Source organism: Poecilia latipinna, unplaced genomic scaffold, assembly GCF_001443285.1.
Source record: "Poecilia latipinna isolate Pla-1442-1.1 unplaced genomic scaffold, P_latipinna-1.0 Scaffold2895, whole genome shotgun sequence".
NCBI classification, from domain to species: domain Eukaryota; kingdom Metazoa; phylum Chordata; class Actinopteri; order Cyprinodontiformes; family Poeciliidae; genus Poecilia; species Poecilia latipinna.
Window position 1 is genome coordinate 31,188 of NW_015115511.1, and position 9,811 is coordinate 40,998.

The 9,811-nt window shown below is 38.5% G+C and overlaps 1 protein-coding gene across 1 annotated transcript in view; it reads right to left on the reverse strand.

The window, feature by feature from the left end:
• The window catches only part of LOC106939505 (protein NLRC3-like), a 32,038-nt gene extending 23,780 nt beyond the window's left edge, over positions 1-8,258 (reverse strand). The window contains exons 1-2 of the mRNA XM_015021908.1: positions 7,869-8,258; positions 3,577-3,702 (exon numbers count right to left, since the gene is read on the reverse strand). The gene's annotated coding sequence lies outside the window, so the exon portion shown is untranslated. The remainder of the gene's footprint in view (positions 1-3,576; positions 3,703-7,868) is intronic.
• Positions 8,259-9,811: the final 1,553 nt, after the last annotated feature.

A 9,811-nucleotide genomic window follows, 5' to 3' on the forward strand; every position in this document is an offset into this window, starting at 1 on the left:
AAAAGATGTTTTTATGAAACTTGACTTGATCCTTGCAGAAAATCTGAAATAAACACCAACTTACCAAATGTTTATATGTTCCCGTTAAGGATCATCAGTCATTTTAGGATCAGATTTCCTTCAGGCTGAAATGAAAACATCTTTAAATCCTGTTTGTTGCCGTAGGACAGTATTGTGTTGCTGCTACTACTACCATCAGCTGATTAAAGCTCCTCCAGAAATGCGTCTGGGCTCCTGCTCAGGTATTTGGTTTGCAGGTGACCAGTTGTCCTCACCGTCTCTGCCGTCTTCCTCTGAGTGATGATAAGCAGCAGCAGAAATAAAGACACAAAAGGGGGGATGAATCTGGACTGACAGAGTTTCATCATGTTGAAACAAACCAAGTCCTGATTGTTTTCACTGAAGCTGCTGTCTGGGACCAAACTGGAGAACTCAGCAGATTTTAAAAGGGTCCAAAAACTCTACAACCCTAAAGGTAACCCAGTCTAAACAGCATAATGTAGATATTTTTTTTAATTGTCAGAACCAAGAACCTTAAAATGTTGATGTTTCTCCACATGTTGACACAACCACTTGATATGTTAATATTACCAAATACAGATTTTATTAATTTATTTAATGGCATTTATTGTTGATAGGAAATAACCTGCCTGTGATTTTGCTCTCCTGAACCTCTTTCATTCCTGAACATAATGATCTTTAAATTTTGGGCTCTTTTAACCTGGAGGTTTTAAGTTTTCTGTCAAATCTTCCAACAGAAAATTAAAGTGAAGAAAATATGTTTTTGCTTGCTGTACAAATTTGTTTTGTTATGAATGACTGTAGTTCGTCAAGAACTCTTGATATCTCTAAAGAAAATAATAACCAAATAGCTTTTCATTCCATTCCCACAAAAAAATCTTTCTGCGTTTTGTGACTGAGATTTTGAGACAATAAACTTTTATTCAATTGCAACATCATTAATGTTTTTAAAAAGATTTTCAGAAGTGGATCTTGTAGAAGAAATCTTTTCCATCTTCAAGTTTCAATATAATAAATTTTATATTTATTAATAAGACCATCCCCTGTGGTCTTCCAACGGGGGATGAAGAGTCCAGTTGTTATATTAACAATTTAATCCTCTGGTTACATTTTTATTTAAAAATGACACTTTCTAAAATTTACCTCCATTTTCAAAAAATTTTCTAAGTGTACCTTTATTTTATTTAAGCAAATGCTTAAATATTGCAACAACAAAAAGTAGCCCAATCTTTGTACCAATAACAGCTTAATTAAGGATTTAAAATTCCTCTTGCATTTGTAAAATTTTCCGTTTCATTTTCCTCAGTTTCTGGTAATTCTTTTTTTTTTTTTTTTTCTGCTCAATCATATTTTTTGTTACTCATGCATTTCTTGTCATACTATTTTCTTTTAATTTTTAATTAAGACAAAAATCATGCACCACCTTTTAACATGCAGTGATAAATTGTAGGTAATACTTTTCAACATGGGCAGAAATCCTGGGGTATTGGGGGGTCCGGACCCCCAATCTTGGAAAAGTCTAGAATTGTTCGTCCCAAAAAAAGTCATGAAAGAAACCTTTATATTTAAACAATATCAATTTGAAAAGGCAAAAGAAACAAAGAACAAAATAAATTCACCATTGTTCTAAGAAAAAATATAAGGATACGTTTTTAAAGCCGCTGGAGTGAGGAGCTAGCTGTTAGCTGTGGCTCTGCAGCACAAACACAAAAACCTACAATAAGAAAATACTTAAAGCAAAAGATATGTAGACATAGTATTTACTTTCACTGCTCAATCGGAAGAAACACCTTAATAAAAATCAGACTGCAGTTTGTTATTTTATTACTTTGGCTGAATCATGGTAGCAAAAATCTCAACAATATTTAGCTCTTTAATTTTTATATTAAGAGGTGTTTGAAACGGGAGGCAGAAGCTGAGCGTTAGCACTAGCCTGTAAGTGAGTCGAGAGCAGAGGGGTGATATTACAGAGCAGCTAACAATAAAAAAAGAAAGTATGTATTTCTTTCCATCTTCAATATAGAGCCTTCAAAACCACAAAATAAAATCTGAATTTGTTTTGACTAAACTCTGGTGCTCTGCGCTTTACGGCAACTTAACAAGTTAAAATTTAAATAACACATAACTTGTATGCTATGTGTTTTATTAAATGAAGTTAATCATGAAAACGTTTTATTTAGATCCTTAAAATTTTGTAAAGGTGTAGCAGAAAATAGACACCAAGCCAAATTCAAACCAAACATTTGAAATTTAGTTTGACTTTAATGGATCTCAACGGTTTATTAACTGAGAAAAACGTGTTTGATGTGCATTACCACTAACTAGTTCTGTTTGGTCCTGCAGCTTGAACACATCAAACACTTTTTAAACCACATTCTACGTTACATTTCTCTGTAACTTTGCCCCCAAATTGCATTTAAGAAATTTCCCTGTTTTTGGTCCCCCCCCAAAAAAAATGAGATGGGATTTCCTCTATTACACTTCCGCACAGTCGGCATCAATGCAGACTCAGCTTAAGGGTGGAAATAGGTTGGACGAAGCCCAGATGTGAAGAATCTGGACTCTATGCCAGGGGTTCCCAAAGTGGTTTCTGGAGGGCCTGCATATTTTAGTTCTCTCCCTGGTTCTTCTTAGGCCTCCATGGAGCCATCATCTTATGCAGGTGTGCTAAACCAGGGAGAGAACTAAAACAAGCAGGAGGCCGGCCTTCCAGGACCCACTTTGGGCACCACTGATCTACACACTCAAACCTTCAACATGAATGCACATCATGCAGGGCAGAACAAGGGAGGAAAAGAGAGGATTGGACCGACCCAAGTCTGTACAGTCAGACACATTTAGTCTCTGTGACCATTTCTACTAATTTCTGTTTCTCACCAGGAGCAGCAGGTTCACAGGACAAAGAGGATTCATTCTCTTTGTTCCTCTCATTGTGTGGTTTTAGTCAAGAAATGGGTGATAGTAATGTTCCAGGTACTTTGACCTGAACAGGATGTTTTCCTGCCTCATTTGGACCAAAAAGTCAGAAGTGAGTCTAACTTTAGATAGATAAGGAAATAACTATCTTATATCTCAATATCTTATTTCTTAATTTAAGATTTGAAATTTGTCTTGCATTTGTGACATTTTGTTTTACTTTCCTCACAGTTTGTAATGATTCCTTTTTTATTTCTTCTCTTTGCTGCTCAGTTTATCATATCAACTTTTTTATTACTAATGCTTGCCTTGTCATGCTATTATCTTTGACTTTTCTATAAAGACTGGAAAAACAACAAAACATTGCCCTAAATCCATCTTTTAACTCAAAATGTCACATGCAGCAATGAATTGTGGGTGATACACTTGGCCAAAGTCCGTCTGAATGCGGGCTTCGTGTAATAGGACCCAAAATGGGCGGGTCGAAGGGTGGATGTGGAGAATGTGGGACGCACTACGTACTCAAACTCTTCAAATGAAGGCACATTTGAAGGACCCAAGGCAGAACGAAGTGGGAGTGCGAGTATCAGGACAGGGCCTTAGTTTCTGGGACCATTTCTACTCAGTTCTTTTTCTCACCTGGAGCAGAAGGTTTAGGGGACAGAGAGACTTCCTCCTCTGTCTTCCTCACAACATCTTTGATGGAGCAGACATTGTCCTCTGTGATTCCAGCTGAAGGTTTTGCTTCATCGCTTTCTTTCCTCACTGCAGGGAAGAAAAATAAAAGAAACATCTTCTTAATGTAGAGCTGCATTATAGTGGAAAAACATGAAAATATGGTGAAAATTTTCAGACTGATTTACACTTTTTCTTTACCATCATCAAAAAAAATCTTCATTTTTTTTGTGTTACATTTTAAGATGTGTTACCAAATTCGTTGGAATGAAAGGCAGAGAAAGTCCTTCATTTGGCCAGATATTAAATTTACCAGCAGAGTTTGAAAGAATGACACGTAAAAATTAAAATCATTGGAAAGTCTGGTTAAATATGGCAGCCATCATGAGTAAAACAACACAATGTTTTTTTAACAAAGCACAGCAGAACTGGTTTGTTTCAATGGGGCCCAAACCAAACTGATGATGAGAGCATAAATCTTCTGATTTATGTCGTCTGGTCTAAAGATCCTGAACCAGTAAAATGGCTTCATGTCTGATGAACCTCTGGGTTTCTTCACATTGAACCAGTCATCCTAATTCTGATATCCAGGTTTTACTCTAGAAGTTGAGGTCTGGATCAGTTTTGGACTAATACGTGTTACAGGTGGTTCAGAAGGACCTGATAGTTTAATCTGACATGAACTTCTTCCATCTGACTGACCTTCAGCTGCAGCTTCAGGACTCAGATCTTTGAGTTTCTCCACCAGGTCTTTCCTGTTGATCTTCTTCAAAATAGTGACCATGACCTCCGCAGCTCCACTCAGCCTGTACTTCTGCACCATCAGGTCAACGACCTCTGACCTCTCTGCTTCCTGCAATACATTGTTTTTGATGGGATTCTTGTCATTCCAGATCTTCTTAATCTTCTTCTTCAGATGCTTTTTGAATTTGCTGAACTCCTCGTCTGATAGATCATTCAGGAGTTGAACAAGGTTCTGTTTGTCACACAGCTCAAGCTGCAGGTGGAACCAGAGGACAAGTCAGAAGATTTCTTGGTTTCTCTACTAATGAGGGGCCCCGTGTATAAAAAAGAGCACAGCTTTCATACCGAACTTCTGCAGTAGTGACCGAACACCATGGCTTGATAAATCTGGATTTGCAGTCACTTTGGTTCAGCTGCATGTCCATTCAAGCTGCTTCATGCAAAATGAAGCATCTGAAAACCCCACCATGTTTCTGAGTAACCATGGTAACGGCACTGCTTGTTTCCTACCAACACTACTAATCAACAACATCCTGATCTGTCAGTCAGTTCCTCTTGAAATGAAATGAAGTGAGAACTAAAACTGAACGACCTGCTGTTCAGACCTTCTGTACGACAGAAGGTCTGAACAGCTCATCATCATCATCACGTCCCAGTCAGTCAGTTTGACCTCTGAACCCTCCAGCAGACTCAAAGCTCCCATCACTCCACCTTTATTGAGCCACTTATGGATGTGTGATTGTCTCCAGCTCAAGAAACCTGACCTGGTAGAAGTTAATCTGCTGATCCAGACCCGGTCTCTTTTCTCCAGTGAAAATCAAAGTGCCTCTTATGTAATGTACATGCATTTAATGCTCATTGGTACAAAGACACATGAGTATTTACTTTTACAAGAGGAAAAAAAATGAAGAAATTTACTCTTTAGATCTGATTGAGGTTTTCCCATCATTTATATGGTACTGAGATTAAATCCAGTTCTGTTTCTTTAAGTTTAAACAATAAATGATTAAAATCAGAAAAACAAACTTTGATAATGTGTTCAATAACACTTGGAGACAGATTTCAATGAGTTTTGGCACTTTGTAATTTAATGTTGACATTTTTGCAGAACCCAGTTGTGAGATAAACGTGCTGCAGGTTTTTATTCTACATATTGTTTCCACTAAAACCCAACATGTGGTGTTTAGTTTCCAGGAGGCCAGAGTGAATCTTCCTCACCGTCTCTGTTTTCCTCTGATGAGCAGCAGCAGGTATAAAAACTCAAGAGGAACAATGGAGCTACATCCTGCTGAAACAAACCAGGTTCTGATTGGTTTTGCTGAAGCTGTTGTCAGGGACCAAAGTGAAGATCAGCTGATTTTATGGATTCTGATTTGCTTTAGAACCAGTCCTATAAGCTGCAGTGGACATGAGGGACAAAGCTGTCCCTGACCTACCCGGGTTACACTGTTTCCCGTCCTACATCGAGTTCAGCAGCTCAGAGATGATGAAGGTCCTAAAATATAAAATAAACCTTAATCAGTTTTCAGTGTAACTCAGTGAGTTTTGGTGCTTTGTAGTTTGTTAATGTAATAATTAAGATAATAACTGAATAATTAATTTAAACTTATATCAATTATTTGCCTGTTTTCATCCATCATCTGTTATTTAGTCATTTACTGGAAGATTATAATTATTTTGCTTAGAGAATTTTTATTTTAATTATTGTGAGAAAAATAGAGATTAAGACAAATTGATCTTCTGTCTTGGGGCCCTAAAGTTCTTACAGCGCCTCCTGGAGGTGATCCACCAGGTTCTGATGTTATTATAGTGTTGTTCCTCCAGGGGGCGCTGTTGTAACCCCTACCCTAACCCTATAGCTTGATCAGCTTTCAACAAGTGAACTACCAGCAGCCTGGACTGACATGAAGACTGATGAATGATTTGGTTGAAAATATGAAAACTGTTCATCAGTTTCCTTCCACTGTACAATTATGCAACAGCTTATAGAATACTAATAATAGAATATATAATAATTTGTTCTGGTCTCACATAAATACCAGGTTGATCACTGGAGCTGATAAAATATGTTTAAAGGGTGACAATACTTTTGTATAGTTTGAATTTAAAATTCTGACTTTAAGCCTAGTTTCTGTCTTGAAAGTTTAGATAAACTATCCAATCATGTCACTTATTACAGCAAATATTAAATTTTAATTTGGTCAGTGAGACGTACGTTCATATTTCTGAGGAATCCAGAGTTCAGTTATTACCTCATGAAGTTTTTCTTACTGTGGTTTAACCTGATGACCAGAACCAGGTTCATTACCAGCAGTTGAGGCGACCCAAGTCGACCTCACATTTAGACAACCTCAGACACAACATGGAGTTTATTTGCTGTCATTTATCTGACAGGAACCAGGCAGAACCAGCAGAATTAATCAGAAAATGTGAAAACATGCATCATACCAGACTTTAGCTTTAGGATCTAACTTCGACTTGCAGTCCGTCTGACACAACCACTTATGGATTATACATAAAGATAAGAACTAAGCAGCACTTTGAGAGACAAAGAGTTTCTTCCTGCTGTGAGGAGCAACAAGAGGAAAACCTGGAAAAAGACGAAACTCAGTGAGGAGGAAGAGAGGAAATCTGTGGACTGGTTAAAGCCGGTTCTGATCCACAGACAAGAAAAACATCAGTTTCTGATGAACCCAGACTGATGAGGGACGGAGTGATGTCATCATTATCATCATCATCATTGTCTTCATCATCATCATTGTCAGCATCATCATCAGCTTTATTAAAGACAGAAATGGGTCCAAAAAAAGATGTGATTCACTTCCTGCTGATTTCAATAAGCAGATCAAAACTAGTTTTTAATGTTTTTGTTCTGGTTTTTAGGTTAAAACCCCAGAGAGTGTTGCTGCAGCAAGAACAATGATGCACTGTAAAAAAGTTACATTAAGTTATCAGTTTATTTAGGTTAAATCTGGGAAGTTCATTCTTGCTCCACACCAACAGATCAGCTTTAGATGCTGCTGTCATGGTGGATCACAGCTGATCATTCATCAGGTTAACTGTGCAGAAACTGAGCTGTGGGTTTATAGTTTGTTCAATATTTCTATCATTACTTCATCCATCCATCCATTTTCTTACACCCTTATCCCATTGGGGTTGCGAGGGGGTCACCATGGGCTGGTCGCCAGGGCAACAAAGAGACAGACAGGACAAACAACCATGTACACACACACTCACACTTACGGACAACACATTATTTCCATCCTGTGGCTCAAAATGGAGGCTGATCTGAAGGAGAACAAAGTTAGTTTCAGTTGTGATGCAGCAGAAAACCTGGTTGGGACCTGGAGATCTGGTTGAACTCCACATTCCACAACTTCCAGTCAGATTTCTACTGCTTTATTTTGCAGATCATAGCAGGTAAAGCACACAGTAGGAAATCCAGCAAAACAGAAAAAAATTAAAAAGTTGTAAAATTCTTTGAATCTTTGAATCATGTTTAATTATCTTACCTAAAATTGTGGCTGAGTGAACTTTTTAAATGCAAGCAGACGGAGAAAGAGAGGCCCACACCACATAGAAATCCCTTTCCTGGGTTCATCCGTTTAGTCTTTGTGTAAATTACTTGGCAAAAATCAGATTTTCCCCAGTGGACAGACGTTGCCCCAAAAACCAAATAAAAAAATTTCAATTTGTTCTTGACAAAACCTGATAAAGTTCTGGGCTCCAACAAAAAGAAAACCTCAATGTGAAGCAGCAGCCTGGAGAGTAAATCCAGATTCTGAACCCTCAGCCTTTGGCTGGTGGGTCGGCCTCATCAGTTCTTCTCTCCAAACCCTGTAGGTCGCCACCATCTCTTCTCCCCATGAGAACACAAAGACTGTCCCTGAGGCACAACCCCAATTATCATCAAGAGCTTCTGCTTTACGCGGTTTTGGGCAATAAGGTCTCCCCTCTTTACTGGAAGATTCCTCTTTTTGCCGTTGAAACTCTTGTGACAGATTCTCCCTGCAGCCGTCTGAACTCTGTGTCCACAACAACTTCCTCTTTCCTCACAATACTTCTGTTCCTTATCTAACTGATTAATACGTTTTATACATTTACAACCAAAACATAATTTAAATAACAGAGAATTACTTTGTACATCACATTTCTTCCCAACTATTAATATCATTGTTAAATATTAATTCATTAAATTTGAAGCATTCAATTCACTAGTTATCAAAAATCATCTGACTGTTTACAATTATAACTTATTATTAATTATCAATACAGCTTAGATCAACTTTCCATCATTATAACTTTTCCATGTTTACAACTTCTTACAACTCCCAAAGAGTTTCAGACATTTTCTTCTACAGATAAATTAAACAAGTAAATTAAATCCAGAAAAAACGCAATAAAAACAAATTATTATTTTAAAGTGCAGAACAACAAGTCAAGGTCCCTTCAGTTTGTTTATGGTCAGAGCAGAGCTAGCTTGTTGCTGCTAGATTGGGGAAAGACCTGAGGAAGAGGACAAAAACCCAGAATGTTGTCCAAGGGGTCAAAGGTCAGAGTGGTCAGCCCCAGTTTCCCCAGTTTCCCCAACGGAAGTGGTCCGTTGTTCTGGACCACTTCCAGCTGGTCCAGAACTACGTGACCAGTGATCTCTCTTCACTAAACCAAAGGAGCAGCATAAATAAACTCAGCGTCGCTTAAAGAAGAGCAGGAAACCAAGATGGCCGCCTTTCCTGCTGCTCCATCTCCATTCTCTGCAGTCCCAGCAGGAAGTGGAGACTCTTTCAGAGGAAGTGGCTCTGCATTTTCTCTGTTCCCGACTCTCAGAGAAACACGGTGAGGCAAAGCGACCAAAGCAGCTTCATTCATGAAGCTCTATGAAATATTTACAGGTCAACAAAGTGACGTCAACATAGAAACGACCTGCAGCTACAAGAGAAACGCACGAGTTTAGAGAGTCAACCTGAAATGAACAGAGCTGGATTTAACAGCCGCCCTGATCTGGTTTCAGGTTCATCATCTGATCCATCTCAACTCCCAGAATGCACCAGGTTCATACATCAACATGGCAGCACCAGGTCCAGTTCTGGTTCTGCTCACTGACCTCTTAGCCTCCTTCAGCCTGCACAGGTAGAGGTAGGCCACGTTCTGGAGATATTTATCTCCAGAACGTGGTGATGCTGATCAGTGACTGGATTCTGAACCGAATCCTGAGACGGATTCAAGCTGCAGCTTCAACATCAGATCCAGATGAAGCTTCTTCTTCACTAAAGAACATTTCAGTTTGAGTCTCTGAACGAAGGAACTGATTTCATGAAGACAAGCGAGTCCAACAGAGCAGACATGATGTCAGAGTGAGAGAGGGAACCGGGTCAGAGAGGGAAGCGGGTCACAGATGGGATTCCTCTTAATGTTCTTAAATACTTTTATGGAAGTATTATAAAAAATATTTTTA